This window comes from Archocentrus centrarchus, chromosome 21, assembly GCF_007364275.1.
Source record: "Archocentrus centrarchus isolate MPI-CPG fArcCen1 chromosome 21, fArcCen1, whole genome shotgun sequence".
NCBI classification, from domain to species: domain Eukaryota; kingdom Metazoa; phylum Chordata; class Actinopteri; order Cichliformes; family Cichlidae; genus Archocentrus; species Archocentrus centrarchus.
Window position 1 is genome coordinate 879,339 of NC_044366.1, and position 12,912 is coordinate 892,250.

At 42.1% G+C, this 12,912-nt stretch overlaps 1 protein-coding gene across 1 annotated transcript in view; it reads right to left on the reverse strand.

Moving 5' to 3' along the window:
• The window catches only part of LOC115800526 (bone morphogenetic protein receptor type-2-like), a 37,851-nt gene extending 31,365 nt beyond the window's left edge, over positions 1-6,486 (reverse strand). The window contains 1 exon segment of the mRNA XM_030757950.1: positions 6,401-6,486. The gene's annotated coding sequence lies outside the window, so the exon portion shown is untranslated.
• Between the last annotated feature and the right edge of the window lie 6,426 nt (positions 6,487-12,912).

A 12,912-nucleotide genomic window follows, 5' to 3' on the forward strand; every position in this document is an offset into this window, starting at 1 on the left:
ATATTGCACTGCATCATCTGTTAGTGCTGCGGCCCCCCTAAAAAAACAGAAAATCTCATGGGGCCCCCCCTCTGCGCTGTCAAAAGAAGCAAAATCAAAACAGTTAGGCTCAGTAATTTAACTAAAATACCCAAAATCTGTGCAGACCAGCTCTGGTGGTTAAATAAAAACACAGAAACCATACCTCCAGAAGGTCTCCAGGTTAAAATCCTTTAAAACCAAATCATTGAAAAATAGTAGATTCGGCTTGACCAGCCAAAATCCACACTGGCAAAGCAGCAGCTTGATGTGTGAGGGAGACAGGGACAGAAAAGGCAGGAAATAGAAAAGTTCTTTGAATCAGTGCGAGGAGCTTCCTGGGATGAGGGATCCATCATAATCTCCAAAGAGACATTGAGGTCTTTCTTTGCTGAGAGTCTGAAGGGCATCACTGACAGTCTCAGAGAAATCCTGAGGAAACATCTAAACATTGAGTACATCCTGTTAGTGGGGGGCTACGCTGAAAGCCTGATTCTACATCAGCATGTTATTGATCGGTTTGGTGTTCAGTGTAAAGTTCTGTGTCCTTTTAGGCCCCAAGAAGCAGTCACGAAAGGAGCTTTAGAGCTGGGAAGAAACCCGGGGTTGTTGGCATCCAGGAAAAGTGCCTTTACTTACGGGTTTGCAGGTTCAGAGAGGTTTGATGAGTCCAAACACAAGAAAGGAAAGAGATTTAAAGCTGATGGGGAGGAGTTCTGTCATGATATTTTCAGGACACTGGTGGAGGAAGGTGAAGATGTGGGATGGAATGAAACCAGAGAGCTCATCATTAATGTATTAGAAACAGAAAGAGTTCAGACATGTGTAACAATCAGATTTTATCACACAAAAAGAACAAATCCTGTGTCTGTGGCCGAGCGGGGAGTAGAGGAAGTCGGTTCACTCATTGTTAGAAAGCCTACTACACAAGGCAGGAAGCATGAAGTGAAACTGAACATCAGATTTGGCTCCACAGAGATCAGAGCCGCAGGCACAGGGTTAGCTCACGGGTCAAAGGAATCAGCCATGATTGACTTCATGACCAATGATGAAGATTTTTAGAAACATCCAGAAAGCAGCAGCTTCAGGCTCTCTGTGTTCACTCTGTTAAAGACTGCAGTCCACCCATGACACCATAAGATGATAAGATAATGGATGGACATCTTTCTGTTTATTGGGATCAAAATTCTTTTTTACACTTTTGTATGGAAATGACTGTGTTATTATCTATTTACCTATGTTATTAAGCCCTTTGTTGGTGGCATCTTGAGAAAGTTGTGGAGAGGTTTGTCCCAGGTCTGCCCAGACCCCCGGGGTCTCCTCCCAACTGGACATGAAGCATCTTACCTCGGAGGCCTCCTTACCGAGCTCCTCTCTCGGTCTCTAAGGCTGAGCTCAGACGCTGTTCAGAGTAACTAATTTCCACCACATCATTTAACAGACTTCAGAAAGGAGCAGATGTGAGATCCAGCTGCTGGCAGTGAGAATAACATGAATGTAACACAAAGTTTTGTTCTTAAAACGAACCTGAAAATCAGCCACACAGTGAGTCATCTCTGTCACCAGAATCACGTGGATCACCTTTCTTCTCCATCCTCGTGCTCGCTTTGAACTGCACTGAGTGGCTGTCATGTGATTGGCTGATTGGATATTTATGTTAACAAGTAGTTTAAAGTGGTTGGTGAGTGTATGTCACATAGGTTAAGAGGATCAGGTTAAATCCTGCTAAATGGGACAAATTACTGTCACTGACTGTTAATGAGAAGGGATTATGGGTAATCCTCAGAGTTGAAGAGGTGGGTCACAGACATTATTTTTGCATCTGTTTTTTGCGAGACATTTTTGTAATGTTGTGATGTTGTGTTCAATCTACAGTCAGTATGTCTGTGTAGATTCTCAGTCATCCAGGTCATAGTAGTCTCTGGAGCTTGAAAAAGGCGACTGGACTTCTTTTTGTTTCTTGAAGACGTTTCACCTCTCATCCGAAAGGCTTCTTCAGTTCTCAACCAAATGGTGGAGAGACCCAGGTATTTAAACCCCTGTGGGCGTAGTCCCCTGGAGGTGGTTATGACCCTCTATTGATCATGTGCTTGAACACATGTGCCCAGGTGTGAAGGGGGCGTGGGTCATATTTAATCAGTGGTTTCAGTTGAAACCAACTTAGGACTCCGCTCCATTGTTTCCTGTGGCCTATTGAGGTCACTGGAACAAAGGTGTGAATGGGGGTTGAGACGTCTGGGAAGGGAGCTCAGGACAGCACTGTAAGCGGGGGAAAGTTGGTGACGTAATCCACCTCCTCTGTTCAATGATGGTTGTTCACAGTGGACATAGATGGCTTCTTTCACTCCTCTTTCAAACCATCTGTTTTCCCTGTCCAAAATGTGAACATTGGCATCCTCAAAAGAGTGCCCTTTTTCCTTCAGATGCAGATGTACTGCTGAATCTTGTCCTGTCGAAGTGGCTCTTCTATGTTGTGCCATTCGTTTGTGAAGAGGCTGTTTGGTTTCACCAATGTAGAGGTCCGAGCACTCTTCACTGCACTGAACAGCATACACTACATCGCTGATCTTGAGTTTGGCGGGTTTGTCCTTGGGATGAACCAGTTTTTGTCTTAGGGTGTGACTTGGTTTGAAGTATACTGAGATGTCATGCTTGGAGAAAATTCTTCTGAGTTTCTCTGACAAGCCTGACACATATGGGATGACAATGTTGTTCCTCTTGTCCTTCCCATTCTCTGTAGTTTGTGTTTGGCCTTCATTCCTGTGCATCTTAGCTGATTTGATGAAGGCCCAGTTGGGGTAACCGCATGTTTTGAGGGCTTTCTTAATGTGTGTGTGTTCCTTATGCTTCCCTTCTGCCTTAGAGGGAACACTTTCCGCACGGTGTTGTAGGGTCCTGATCACCCCAAGTTTGTGTTCCAGAGGGTGGTGGGAGTCAAAGAGGAGATACTGGTCTGTGTGTGTGGGCTTCCGGTAAACTTCAATGCTGAGGCTTCCATCTTCCTCGATAAGCACCGCACAGTCCAGGAATGGTAACTTGTTATCTCTGGTGTCCTCCCTGGTAAAACGTATGTATTAATCCACTGAGTTAATGTGACGAGTGAAGGCTTCTACTTCTTGGGTTTTGATTTTGACCCAGGTGTCATCTACATATCTGTACCAGTGGCTAGGTGCCATCCCTTTGAAAGAACCAAGAGCTTTACTTTCCACTTCCTCCATGTAAAGGTTGGCTACAATGGGAGACACTGGGGAGCCCATGGCACATCCATGCTTCTGTCTGTAGAATCCATCATTGTATTTAAAATATGTTGTGGTAAGGCAGAGATCTAAAAGTGCACAAATCTGATCTGGGGTGAAGCTGGTTCTGTTCAGTAAGGAATCGTCTTCCTGTAGTCGTCTTCTGACGGTCTCCACTGCCTCAGTTGTGGGTATGCAAGTGAAAAGTGAAACCACATCAAAGGACACCATGGTTTCATCTGGATCCAGTACAAGATTCTGGACCTTGTTAGTAAAATCTGTAGAGTTTTCAATGTGGTGGGGTGTGATGCCAACAAGCGGTGATAAGATGGTGGCGAGGTGTTTGGAAATGTTGTAGGTGACCGAGTTTATACTGCTGATAATGGGTCGAAGTGGGACTCCTTCTTTGTGGATCTTTGGGAGTCCATAAATGCATGGAGTGGCTTCTCCAGGGTACAGGCGGTAGTAAGTGGGGCGGTCAATGGCTAGCCAAAGGACTCAACTTTGCCATAGCCCCACAACAGCTTCCTATAGTAGACCTCATCACAGCAACAGAAACCGCTATAAGAAATAACAAACTTTCTCATCCTGTAGCAGAACAGATCAGGATGAAAGTTTCAGCCACTCTCTCCAGTGCAAGACTTCCTCCATCCAACCTCACCATTCAGGAGAAGAAGGCCATCACAGCCCTAAGCAAGGATCAAAACATCACCATACTGCCAGCCGACAAGGGGAGGTGCACGGTTGTGCTGAATTCATCGGATTACCACAACAAAATTACTACACTCCTCAGTGACAACAATACTTATGAGGTCTTGAGACGTGATCCCACAAGCAACTACAAGAAAAAAGTTGTTTGCTGCCTGCAACAACTTGAAAAGGAAAAAGCCATTGACCGCCCCACTTACTACCGCCTGTACCCTGGAGAAGCCACTCCATGCATTTATGGACTCCCAAAGATCCACAAAGAAGGAGTCCCACTTCGACCCATTATCAGCAGTATAAACTCGGTCACCTACAACATTTCCAAACACCTCGCCACCATCTTATCACCGCTTGTTGGCATCACACCCCACCACATTGAAAACTCTACAGATTTTACAAACAAGGTCCAGAATCTTGTACTGGATCCAGATGAAACCATGGTGTCCTTTGATGTGGTTTCACTTTTCACTTGCATACCTACAACTGAGGCAGTGGAGACCGTCAGAAGACGACTACAGGAAGACGATTCCTTACTGAACAGAACCAGCTTCACCCCAGATCAGATTTGTGCACTTTTAGATCTCTGCCTTACCACAACATATTTTAAATACAATGATGGATTCTACAGACAGAAGCATGGATGTGCCATGGGCTCCCCAGTGTCTCCCATTGTAGCCAACCTTTACATGGAGGAAGTGGAAAGTAAAGCTCTTGGTTCTTTCAAAGGGATGGCACCTAGCCACTGGTACAGATATGTAGATGACACCTGGGTCAAAATCAAAACCCAAGAAGTAGAAGCCTTCACTCGTCACATTAACTCAGTGGATAAATACATACGTTTTACCAGGGAGGACACCAGAGATAACAAGTTACCATTCCTGGACTGTGCGGTGCTTATCGAGGAAGATGGAAGCCTCAACATTGAAGTTTACCGGAAGCCCACACACACAGACCAGTATCTCCTCTTTGACTCCCACCACCCTCTGGAACACAAACTTGGGGTGATCAGGACCCTACAACACCGTGCGGAAAGTGTTCCCTCTAAGGCAGAAGGGAAGCATAAGGAACACACACACAATAAGAAAGCCCTCAAAACATGCGGTTACCCCAACTGGGCCTTCATCAAATCAGCTAAGATGCACAGGAATGAAGGCCAAACACAAACTACAGAGAATGGGAAGGACAAGAGGAACAACATTGTCATCCCATATGTGTCAGGCTTGTCAGAGAAACTCAGAAGAATTTTCTCCAAGCATGACATCTCAGTATACTTCAAACCAAGTCACACCCTAAGACAAAAACTGGTTCATCCCAAGGACAAACCCGCCAAACACAAGATCAGCGATGTAGTGTATGCTGTTCAGTGCAGTGAAGAGTGCTCGGACCTCTACATTGGTGAAACCAAACAGCCTCTTCACAAACGAATGGCACAACATAGAAGAGCCACTTCGACAGGACAAGATTCAGCAGTACATCTGCATCTGAAGGAAAAAGGGCACTCTTTTGAGGATGCCAATGTCCACATTTTGGACAGGGAAAACAGATGGTTTGAAAGAGGAGTGAAAGAAGCCATCTATGTCCACTGTGAACAACCATCATTGAACAGAGGAGGTGGATTACGTCACCAACTTTCCCCCGCTTACAGTGCTGTCCTGACCTCCCTTCCCAGACGTCTCAACCCCCATTCACACCTTTGTTCCAGTGACCTCAATAGGCCACAGGAAACAATGGAGCGGAGTCCTAAATTGGTTTCAACTGAAACCACTGATTAAATATGACCCACGCCCCCTTCACACCTGGGCACATGTGTTCAAGCACATGATCAATAGAGGGTCATAACCACCTCCAGGGGACTACGCCCACAGGGGTTTAAATACCTGGGTCTCTCCACCATTTGGTTGAGAACTGAAGAAGCCTTTCGGATGAGAGGTGAAACGTCTTCAAGAAACAAAAAGAAGTCCAGTCGCCTTTTTCAAGCTCCAGAGACAATCTACAGTCAGCTTTCGGGAACCGTCCCCTATGAGACATCTGCTGAGTTTAGTTTTCTGTGTTCTCTCCTTAGTCGACTCGTTAAGTTTCCTTTATTGTATGCATATAAATCTTAACCATCACGCTGTTGAACTATCATACCAAATGGGTGCCAGGGTGGCTCGGTGGGTGACAACCATATGCACCACATGGCTCCACACAAGGCTTGCTTTTCTTGTAACTAATGGAGGTTCTTATTTAATATCTTTCTTTTTCTTTCTTTCTTTTTTCATGTTTTGTAACTAAAAGTACAGAAATAAGAAGAACAATGAATTACAAACTGTTACAAATATATACTGTGCTACATTCGGAAACACTTTGGAAACTAAAAACACACATATATAAATTCTATTTTATAATTATTTCGGCATATAAACTTAAATTGATGTGCTAGAACATTCACGAATACTCACAAAGACAAACGTTTTCCAAGGAACAAGCGTAAAGAGCACATTTAACACAAAGTCGGAGATTTGCTGTTTCTCAGCCAAGAAAGCTGGCTTGACTTTTTACCTTTGGAGAAAAGACGTTAAAGATGTACTATTGTAATGAGAGCACCACTCCTACTCCAACAGTCACCACAAAGAAAAAGCAACATACAGATATCTCACTCTGATAATTTCTCGGAACACTTCTTAAAACTGATTTACAATGAATTAAACCTATTTATTAATTAACTATGAACTGATTTCTTAACTTAATAATGTCTTTACATTAAAGACATCACAATGCACTTCAATTGGATACTTATAATTTACTTCCGCAAGCCGCACAGAGCCGCAGATTAAGCCTGAATGAGCCGCATGTGGGTCCGGAGCCGCAGGTTGCTGACCCCTGACCTACACAGGCTGTAGAAATGTTGGATTCAGTGAATGAATCTCAGCATCAGCAGCTTTGATTCAAACTCATCTCTGCTGCACTGATGTAACCTGTAACTCTGACCATGAACACAGCCTCTGTGCACCAACACAGAGCTTTACTGTAAATACAGTACAACAAGCTGACCTGTTTATCACACACTAAACTGCAGTATTTTCATACAATCTCTGAATTACACAAAGTCAGCATACTTCAGTTTGTTTTCCAGTCCTTACCTTTAACTCTAACCTCTCTTCTTCCTCTCCTGTCCTCTTTCTCCATCTCTGAGTGAACTTCTCTCACTTTGCTCTCCCTGAAATACAGCAGCTCTTCTTTTAGCTCGCAGACACACTGTGTGACAAACTGCACACACTTTGTGTGTTTGCTGATATTTGTTGAGCATTTAGAAACGTTGCATTTACCTGCCACACGTTACTCCCTTTATGCTCGCTCCTCTTCAGCAGCGCTAGCTAAGCTGTTTACTTACGGACTCGGTCCAGCCCGCTGTAACCCCTGATTATAGCACTATAAATGATACATTAATTATATGGATTTGTGTATTTAATCCATTTGTACCCGATAAGCCCCGGTGATGGAGGATACGCCAGTACGATTGTCTCTTATCTGTTATTACTCCTCCGATTAGGTTCAGATCGTTTGTTTCAAGGCGCACTGACCGGAAACGCAAACTTCTCTCAAACATGTTAAAAAGTAACGAGTCTGTTTGAAAATGTAAGAAGTAGAAAGTACAGTAATCCCTCGCTACTTCATGGTTTGCTTTGCGCAGAGTCTTTTCTCCAGCGATATTAAAAGGACACTGACACAAGCTGCTCTTTCTGTGGACTCTATGAAGAAGATCTCTGTCACTTAGTCTGGACTTGTCCCTCTTCATGTACTTTTTGGCTAAATATTTCCCAAAACATTCTTGACAACTGTACCCTTTCTTATACAGATATATTGTTTGGATTCTTCTTCTTTTTTTTTTAATTTGTTTATCAAGAGATTATACAAAGCTGTTCACATTATATGCATTTTCCATTGCTTACATAGCTTCTCAAATGCTTCTTTTTTAAACATATAAAACACCATACAAACATAAGAACAAAAAACAAAACAAAAAAAACAAAAAAAAAAACAAAATAGAAATAGGGGGGGCTTAAAGGAAAAAAGGTATTTTACCTATCCTTTTAAGGTGGAGATTTAAGGTACTCCACAAGGGGTGTCCACTTACGAGTGAATTTTTTTTTACTACGCTTCACTGTTAATACAATTTTTTCTATCTTCAGATATGTTCTTACAGTGTTAAGCCATTGTAATGTAGATGGGGGAATAGGGGATTTCCAGGAAAGTAAGATACAGCATCTAGGGAGAAGAGAACAGAAAGCCAAAATCTCATTTTGCTGAGGAGATAGGTTCAGTATTGTCACTGGAACTCCAAAAATGGCAATTAGTGGATCACTTTGGATCTGGATTCCAAAAACCCTGAGAGTACAGAAAAGAAATTGCTCCAGAATTTGCGCAAATTTCGGCAGAAGAAAAACATATGACTTAAGTTGCAGGGTGAAGACTGACATCTGTCACATTGGGCTAAAACTGAAGGGAAGATTTTAGATAAACGAGATTTTGAAAAGTGGACTCTATTTATTACTTTAAACTGCACAAGCTGCAACCTAGCACATGGTGTACCTGAACGTGTGCTGAGAGTCACCCTATCCCACCATGCCTCAGACAGTTCAACAACTAATTCACATTCCCAAGCAGTTCTGATTTTACCAAATGAATCAGACTCCATTGCCATAAGTTTTCCATATATATTAGAGAGGGGTGATTTCTGGCTAGGCCCAAGTGCCAGGAAGTCAACCCATGGTGGATCAGCAGGGAGAGCTGGAAAATTTGGAAATAGTGATGAGATACAGTGTCTAATTTGGAAATAGAGAAACAAATGAGAAGAAGGCAGGTTAAATTTTGAGGACAACTCTGAAAAACTAAGAAAAAAACCATCTTTGTAAAGGTTTGTCATGGTTTTAATGCCTTTCTCATGCCAAATTCTGTAAGTGGCATTAGTAGCAGCAGGGGGAAATAGATGATTTCTTAACAACGGCATTCGGTCAGACGGAGACACAAATTTAAAATGGGACCTAAACTGTGACCAAATCTTAAGTGTAGCGAGCACTATGGGATTTGAATTAACAGAAGATAATTTGATAGGCAGTGATTAATAGATAATCGAGGTAGGCGAGAAAGAGGGAGAAATTGATTGAATTTTGAGCTTACACCAGATCAGATTAGGTGAATTTAGCCAATAAGTCAATTTATGAATGTGTGGTCCAAAGACTTAAAAAACTGCTTAGGCAAAAAAAAAGGGATACACTGATATAAAAAGAGAAATCTGGGAAGGACATTCATTTTAAAAACATTAATCCTGCCAATTAATGACAGAGGGAGAGCGTTCCACCTCTGAAGATCTGATGCAATTTGTGAGACCAGGGGAGCAAAATATTTTGAAAACAATGAAGGCAAAGTATGTGTAATATTAATTCCCAAGTATCTAAACCCAGCGGGGCTGAGTTTAAAAGGAATATCAGGCTGCCTGAGTTCTAGAGCTAATGAATTTACTGGGTAGCATTCACTTTTAAGTAGATTAATTTTATAGCCAGAGAAAGATCCAAATTTTTCTAGAGTCGATAAAATTGAAGGAAGACTACATAAGGGATCCGAAACATACAAAAGAAGGTCATCTGCATACAAGGATAACTTAAGCTCAACACCAAAGCGGGTTATTCCATGAAAAGAAGAGAGGGATCTCAGCGCAACAGAAAGAGGTTCTATAGCTAAGGCAAACAGGAGGGGAGAAAGAGGACACCCCTGTCTAGTGCCACGACCAAGTGGGAAATAGTCAGATTGAACAGAGTTAGTGATGACACAGGCCTGAGGGGATGTATAAAGTAGTTTGATCCAAGATACAAACCCTTGTCCAAAACCAAACCTATTGAGAACAGCAAAGAGGTAGTCCCATTCGACTCGATCAAATGCCTTCTCTGCGTCAAGAGAAATAATCACCTCAGGAGATATGGGGAAGTGAGCTGAAAAAATTGTGTTTAACAGTGTACGAATGTTAAAGAACAATTGGCAGCCTTTAATTAATCCATTCTGTTCCTGTGAAATAATTTGAGGACGAACAGTCTCAAGTCGAGTTGCAAGCACTTTAGCCAAAATCTTAAAATCCACATTTGAAAGTGACAGGGGCCTGTAAGACTCACAAACTGTAGGATCTTTACCTTTCTTCAGTAGGAGTAAAATTGAGGCCTGGACTAGTGTAGGGGGCAACCGGCCATGCCCCAGCGATTCGTTATAAACATCAAGAAGAAGAGGAGCCAGTTTGTCTTTAAACTTTTTGAAAAATTCAGCGGGGAATCCATCTGAGCCCGGAGCTTTACCGCTATGCATGTTTTTAATTGAGGTAAGTATTTCTTCCAATTTAATAGGTGCATCAAGTTGGTCAGAAACTAAATTATTTATCCTAGGAATGTCAATATTCTGGAGGAAGGTAAATATCTCATCTATGTCAGACTGTAATTCAGATTTATACAGATCACAAAAAAATCTCTTAAAAATGTCATTGATAGAGACAGGATCAGAGACAAGACTACCCGACTGCTCTTTGATTTGCGATATTATGTGAGAGCTGGCCTTACGTTTCAGTTGGTGTGCCAGAAGCCTACTTGGCTTTTCACCATGCTCATAATAAACAGCCCGAGATCGAATCAAGAGACGTTCTGCATCAAATGTGGTAAGGAGGTCAAGTTCAGTCTGTAAATTCTGTCGTTGCTTCAATAAAGTCTGTGAGGGATTAATGGCCTTTTGTCTGTCAATATCTTGTATTTTTGTTGAGATTTCTGTTATCTTGGCTCTGCGATTTTTGTTAAGATTAGCTGAAAAAGAAATAACATGGCCACGAAGATAAGCTTTGAGTGTTTCCCACGGTAATGAAAAAGAGACTGTATCACTGTATCACTAAGAAAGTCATCGATTGCTGAGGAAATGAAATTATTGAATGCTCATCCGATAGTAGAAGAGTGTTAAATTTCCAACGAGGGCAAGAGCAGGGTTTATCCATGAAGTTTAAGTCAAGTCTTAAAGGAGCATGATCTGAAATAATGATTGGATAATATTCAGAAGACGTAACTCTATGCATTAAAGAACCATCAACAAAAAAATAGTCTATACGAGAATAGGACTGGTGTACCTGAGAGAAAAAGGAATAAGTTCTTGCTTGTGGGTTATGTGTCCTCCAAGGATCTACAAACCTATTCTGAGACATAAAATCCAAGATTGATTTTGACATAGAAGACTGGGTAAAGACCCGAGGTGACGAGCGGTCTAATGTTGGGTTCATTACACAGTTCAAGTCCCCACCAAGAATTAATAAATGAGTATCAAGAAAGGGAAGCGTGCTAAATAAATTATTTGTAAAATCTGGACTATCAAAGTTTGGTGCATAAATGTTCACCAATAAAACAGGGGTGTGAAATAGACTGCCTGCAATTATAAGAAACCTGCAATTGTTATCCTTTATTATTTTTGATGGTGCAAAATGAACTTTCTTACTAAATAATATGGCTACTCCTCTGGCTTTAGCGGTAAAGGCTGAGTGAAAGATATCCCCAACCGAGGGATACCTGAGCTTGAAATGATTTGTGTCCTGCAGGTGTGTTTCCTGTAAAAATACTATATCTGGGTTTAGGCGCTTCAAATGTGAATATATTTTAGATCGCTTCACTGGGTTGTTGAGGCCTTTAACGTTCCAACTTAGAAATCTAACAGAGGAAGTCATTGATGAAGTTTTCGAATCAGACGACATGTGCTCAGTTGTTCATAGCATAAGTGAAAAGGCACCGCGCCACCCCCAGGGTAGAAAAGGAAAAAAAAAAAGAAAATACACACACATAAAACAAAAACACTGATGGGCAAACAAACACCCATCTTTCCCACCCCTTGCTTGCACTCAGTCCTGGCAAACTTATCCTTACGGCTAAATAGCGAAATAGAGAAAAAGAGAGATGAAAGAAAAACACTCCTGAGTACTAAGTGCTAGGTGACTCCTGCAGAACTAGATAAATAGGGTAAAAATGAAAATGTATAATGGGCACTATTCTAAGGAACCAACACCTGCGGTAACCATCCTATGCTTGAACTAAACCAATAGGAAACAACTATTTAAAAACTGAAATAGAGAAAAAAAAATAAAATCCTCAGAACATTAAGTATGAACCGGAAATGTCCCTTCTTCTGAATATAGCTTTCATTTGGTTATCGACACAATGTAGATTTTGGCCTCCTCAGGAGAGGTAAAGTCCTGTGAGACCCCACCATGAGTAATCCGCAGCCGGGCTGGATGAAGCAGGCCAAACCGGACACCTTCAATGCCTCGAAGCAGGCGGAAGCAGTCCACAAAGGCTGCACGCGCTCGGGCCGTCTTGGCAGTGTAATCAGGAAAAACGGAGATAGTCATATTATTCACCTTGATCCGCTGAAGCTCCCTTGCCCTTGACAGGATTTTGGCACAGTCAGTGTAGTAATGTAGCTTAGCTACAATGGCGCGGGGCCGCTCACCTGCCTTAGGTTTAGGAGCTGGAATACGGTGAGCGCGATCCATTAAGCTAAAGGCCTCCTTTAGCAACCGAGAGACTGCAGCCGTGGAAGCAGACAACGGGTCATCCTCTGGAACACCAATGATGCGGATGTTTTGACGCCGAGACCGGGACTCCAGATCATCACATTTATCCTCCAACTTCGCCACAGTTTTAGTGAGGTAGTCCACTAAATGTGCAGATGAATTGTTTATACGAAAAATTATTTCTTATCCGATTACTTGGACTAATCTATAGAATACTCGATTACTAAAATAATCGAGAGTTGCAGCCCTACTTATATTCATAATGCCATAGTCAAACATTACTTTTCAGCACCAGTGGTGCTATAAAAGGCCTTCAAGAAAAAACTACAGTTCCCAGCAAGATGATGTCACTTACAACATGGTGGCTGATATTCTGATATAGGAAATGCT